The following is a 5,905-nucleotide window of genomic DNA, read 5'->3' on the forward strand; positions in this document are numbered from 1 at the left end:
GCTCTGTGCCTCTTAGTTCCAGTTCACAAGCAAAAGGATCTGATTGGTTTGGCTTAGCTTTTGGCGGGATCCCTTAGGTCAAGTGTCCTCCCTTGGTCCAACCATCTGTGGCCAGACTGGACACTGATATGTGGGACCTTTAAGCAATTCCCTCAGAAGGAAGCTAATGGCAGCAGACATTGGGACTCAGTTTCCCTGTCTGCCCAGTGAAAGGCCTCACAAGAGCCCAAATGAGAGGACAGTGGCCAGTGGAAAGAAAGGCCAGGAGCCAGGGTTACAATTCGTCCAAATGGCGCCGTTTGTATGACTTAGGAAAAGACACCCCTCTGAGTGGAAGCAGTCCCGTAAGTATGCAGCTGGGCAGTGGATAGAGCCTTTGGGCTAATTAGGAAAATATCGCCCTTCCTCCTGGTGAATACAGCCCTGTCATATTAGGGTGCACGGCTTCGCAAGAGGAGCACAGCCTGCGTTTCAGCTCCTGCCTCTCCTGCTGATCCCAGGTCATTGCACAGTGTGTAAACTGTTCCACGTTGACCTGAAATATGGTCAAGGGTTGGGGTGGGAGTTGGTGGTGAAGTGTTCCTCTCAGAATGTCCCCTGACAGCCCAAGAAGCACTGTTCCCTGCAGAGAGTTGGGGGCAGTAGTGGCTGGAGCTGCCTGCCTTCTCCTGAAATGTTCAATTGCTTCTACAAGGGTTGCCTCAAGGACGCTTGGAGGTGGCCAGCTCCCTTGGCAGGAAGCAATTAGCACAGAGGAAGGAGGCTGACCTGGCCTCGGGGCAACCATGAACCTAACTAAGGAGGTGACTCAGAAGCCTGAGAACTTGGGGCTGCTATTCCCAGCTGAGGCCATGCTGGGGGATGGGAAGTCCTGTCCCCCGTCTACTTTGGGCATGCAGGTCCTCTGTTGCCTTCTCCCAAAACCTACCCACTCAGGTCCCCATAATCTCTAATCCAACCAAATTAGTCCACTTCCTACTTTCAGCCTTGCCCTCTGCCCCATCTAGCTGCCACTAAGAAGCCACAGTGACCTTCCTAAAGCACAAATCTAACCATGTCAGCTCTTCAAAGGCTCCCCTTGCCCCTCTGTGTGATTTGCTCCTTAAATATCCCTTCAGGTCCCGCATGATCTGGCACCAATAGATCTCAGAAGGCTTTTTCTTCCTCTCACTTTTCCATCCTGCACCCTGCACTAAGCCATTCTGAATGGCCCCCATTTCCTAAAGGGTCTCTTATGCTTTTGTGCTGTGCACAAGCTATTGCTCCTCCCTGGGTCACCCATTCCCCTGTCTCATTTATCTCCTCCTCTGTGAAGCCCTCCCAACTCTCTAACAATTGGCCCTTCACATGTACACAGTCCCTCACAGTCAACAAACACTTCCCATGTGATCTGCTGTTGGCTGAGCCAAGCACACATTTAAGTTTCTCTTTTTTTTTTTTTTTTTGAGACAGAGTTTCGCTCTTGTTGCCCAGGCTGGAGTGCAATGGCATGACATCGGCTCACCGCAACCTCCGCCTCCTGGGTTCAAGGGATTCTCCTACCTCATCCTCCCAAGTAGCTGGGATTACAGGCGTGAGCCACTATACCTGGCTAATTTTGTATTTTGTATTTTGTATTTTTTTTTTTTTCAGACGGAGTCTCACTCTGTTGCTCAGGCTGGAGTGCAGTGGTGCCATCTCAGCTTACTGCAAGCTCCGCCTCCCGGGTTTACGCCATTCTCCTGCCTCAGCCTCCCGAGTAGCTGAGACTACAGGTGCCCGCCACGGCCCTGGATATTTTTATTTTTATTTTTATTTTTTTTTTGTATTTTTAGTAGAGACGGGGTTTCTCCATTTTGGTCAGGTTGGTCACGAACAGCCGACTTGAGGTGATCAACCCACCTCAGTCTCCCAAAGTCCTGGGATTACAGGCGTGTGAGCCACCGCGCCCAGCCATGCTTTTTTTTTTTTTCTAAAGACAAGGAAACAAAGGCCCAGAGAATGGTAAAGCTGGGAACCGATCTCAGGTCTCCAAACATCAAGGCCACTGCTTGTTGTGGCTTCTCAGCCATGGGAGTGAATCCAGGTCAGAATGTGAAAAGAGATTTTAAAAAACTGGCTGGGCGCGGTGGCTCATGCCTGTAATCCCAGCACTTTGGGAGGCCCAGGCAGGTGGATCACGAGGTCAGGAGATTGAGACCATCCTGGCTAATACGGTGAAACTCCGTCTCTACTAAAAATACAAAAAAATAGGTGTGGTGGCGGGCACCTGCACTCCAGGCTGCTCAGGAGGCTGAGGCAGGAGAATGGAGTGAACCCAGGACTTGGAGCTTACAGTGAGCCGAGATCGCGCCACTGCACTCCAGCCTGGGCAACAGAGTGAGACTCTGTCTCAAAAACAAACAAACAAAAAAACAAAAAACACCATCAGCTCTGAGCTTCAGAGGAGGAAGCGTCTTACCTAACTGGGGAGAGGTGAGGAATAGGTAAAGAGTAAAGGGCAGCCATGGCTTCATGGAGGAGGTGGCATCTGCCCTGGGGTTTTACTAAACGTTAGCCAACAGGGCCAGGCATGCTGGAGCAGGGCTGTCTAAGGGAGCAGCCAGGTGTGGGGCTCCTGGAGTTGTGCCCTAAGGGGCCTGTTCCCAGCTTATTCATCTGAAGAAGTGCTGGACCTAGAGGCAAAGTCCTGGCTGGAGTTCAAAAACCCTGAGCCAGGGAAGCCCTGCACCCAGCCGGCTTTAGGGAGTGACAGGCAAGCCAGAGAGCATGGCCAGAAGCCTGGAAGGGTGGAAAGAACAGTTGAGGATCAAGTTCTCTAATCCTTCCAAAGAGGGATCTGGGGAAAGTTCTTTTTTTTTTTTTTTTTAGACAGAGTCTCGCTCTGTCACCCAGACTGGAGTACAGTGGCACGATCTCAGCCCACTGCAACCTCTGCCTCCTGGGTTCATGCGATTCTTCTGCCTCAGCCTCCTGCATAGCTGGGATTACAAGCGTGCCCCACCATATGCAGTTTTAATTTTCGTATTTTTAGTAGAGATGAGGTTTCACCATATTGGTCAGGCTGGTCTTGAACTCCTGACCTCGTGATCTGCCCACCTCAGCCTCCCAAAGTGCTGGGATTACAGGTGTGAGCCACTGTGCCCGGCCCGGGGAAAGTTCTTAAAGGGACTGAACCAGGATTGTGGGCAGGATTCCTTGATGGCAAGGAACAGTGCCTACTCATGGCAGGGTGAGTACAGGGGTATGGATTAGTTGGGACTTTTGGTTGCAAGTGAACAAAATCCAACTCATATAAGCTTAAGCAAAAAGGGAGGCTTATTGGCTCATGTAATTGGGAAGTTCAGGCATGGCTGGGTCCAGAAACTCAGTTGCATCCTCTCTCCCTCCCGCCTCCTGCTTCTCTCTCTGTGGCACCATTGTCCTTCCAGATGTGCTTCTTCCATGTTCTTTCAGCTGCCAAACAGGTTCCCAGCTCACATTGCCCCAAATTAACAACCTCAGAGAAAAAGAGCCAAACCTCCCAGCAGCCCTAAATAAGAGTGAAGAGTGTCTCACCTGGGGTCACATGCTCATCCCTGTGTCCATGGACACAGAGCTCCCCACCACTGGTCAGGTCTCAGTCACAAGCCTACTTCTTCACCAGAGAACCAGGGAGGCAGGGCTTTTTATTAGAAAGAGAGGCCTGGAAAAGTGATTACTCAAGCAAAACCACTAGCCACCAAATTTCCTTTCGGGGGCATTTGTTGAAACAATGTGGAGAATCGCATGAAAGTGTAGGGCACCAGAGCCAGGCTTTAGCTAGAACTTGGGAAGCTGTCAGGACCAGAGGTGGCTCCCTCTCAGGGCAGCATGGTTTCTCTCATGTGCTGCGCTCTGCACATCCTTTCCCATCTTGATCTGCTGCTCAACTCATTCTGCTCAGAGAGTTTCCACCTGCACTGAGCTTTACACTGCATATAACTGCAGTCTGCTGAGGCTCACCCAGGTCTCCTGGGAGCCAACTGTATTTCATAGCATCTTCAGCTTCTATTCCAGTGGTCGACTGCCTAGCCCATTTCCCAATTCCAAATTCCTGAGAAAGAGAAATCTGATTGGCCCAGGTCATCTTTTCAAGCCAATCACACAGATTAAAGGCCACTGGACAGCATGGGGGTGGCTCACTTTTGTGTCCAGTGCTCACCTCCATCCAAGTAACCACTCTATACATTCTTCCTGAGTGACTTCATCATTCTCCTCCATGAGGCACCTGAGAATGACTGACCCCATTCCTAAAGTTTCAATTATTTATTGCAGTGTAACAAACTGCCCCAAAACTTAGTGCCTGAAACAACAATTTATTATTTTTGATGATTCTGTGAGTTGACTGGGCTCAGTTGGAAGGTGTTACTGCTTCATGTTGTGTTGGCTGGCGTCATCCACATAGCTGCACTCCACTGGGAGCTGAGCTGGGGCTGGGACAACCGGGAAGGCCTCATTCACATGTCTGCCAGTTGTGCCTATAGTCACCTGGGCTGTCGCTAGCTTCTTATCCTCCAGGTCCTGTCTGTCTCACTATGTGGCTTTTCCAGCAGGATAGTCCAGGCCTCTTTACATGGTAGCCGACTCCCAAGAGGGCAAAAATGGAATCTGCAAGGCCTCTTAAGACATAGCTTGGAAACCACACAGCACCACTTCTACTCTGTTCAATTGGTCAAAGCAAGTCACAGGGCCAGCTCAGACTGGACTCCACCTCTGAATGGGAAGAGTGTCAAAGTCGCATTGCCAAAGGACAGGCAGGATGGAAGAAGTTTTGGGGCCATCTCTGGAAACAATCTACTAAGCCTAGAAGTAAATCTAAACACATTTTCCCCCAATCCTAACATTTTATTATGATTTTTCCCCTTCCTCCCACACAAGGTTTGGTTTGTTCCTCCCAGGACCTGGTAGAGGCTGAGGGGATCACTCCATTCTGTAGCCCCATCACCTCCCCAGTCAGAGGCCCTCCTAGCTAAGCCAGTGTTTTCTCCTGCGTCTTCCACCCACCCATGCACACCTCTGAGAGAGGCTACTTGCCTGCTTCCTAGTCTGTGCCTTGAGATGGGTGACATTTGTGTATGCACCCCGAGACTATTACAGAGCTCTGCATCAAGAGGGACAACACCCTGGAATTCCAGGATGTTAGTTCCGAGGCCCCTCTTCTGCCCTCCCTCTATCCAACCCCTTCATGGCCTATAACTAATTACTCCAAGCTGGGCAGGTGGGGGCCTGGGAATGCGCGCCCCCTGCTGACCACCAAAGCGCCAGCAAGAATTCGTGTTCAGAGTCCCTGGGAGTCTCTCTGGGTCCCCACCCCAGGTCAAGAGGAGCCTGGTCTCGACATGGACTTCGAGGACCCCTCCTAGGTGGTGTGGACGAGCTGCCGGGCTGGGGCCTTCACTGAGCTCCCGCTGGGAGCAGGCTTCTGCTAATGGTCGGAGCTACCATGCATCACCTCCTGCCCGCCTGCCGGATGGACTGGCTTCGGAGGGAAGGGGACATCGTCAGGATCCCAGGGTCCTGGCTCCTAAAGAAAAGATGGGCGGCTAGCTTTTGGGAGGGGGACGGCTAGCTTTTCATTTTCTCGTTTGGAGATCACTATCCTGGGGGAAAAAAAAGTTGTCATGCCTCTCCTCTCTCCGCGCCCTTCAGCGCCTGCGAAGAACACCATTTTCGCAATCCCAAATCCGCTGCAGCCCACAAACCCAGAGAGCCAGAGAGCCCTCCTCACCACCCAACCGGCTTCGGGCGTGGGTCGGTCGGGGAAGGAGAGCCCAGCTATCCCTCATACCGTACGGCAGTAGCAGCAGCAGCGGCAGCGACACACGGGCGACCGAGAGGGCGAGTGTGACCTCCCCCCACCCGGCGGGCGGGGAGCCCAGCTCACACGCACAGCCTCCCCGCCGCT

Source organism: Macaca nemestrina, chromosome 1 (assembly GCF_043159975.1).
Source record: "Macaca nemestrina isolate mMacNem1 chromosome 1, mMacNem.hap1, whole genome shotgun sequence".
NCBI lineage: Eukaryota > Metazoa > Chordata > Mammalia > Primates > Cercopithecidae > Macaca > Macaca nemestrina.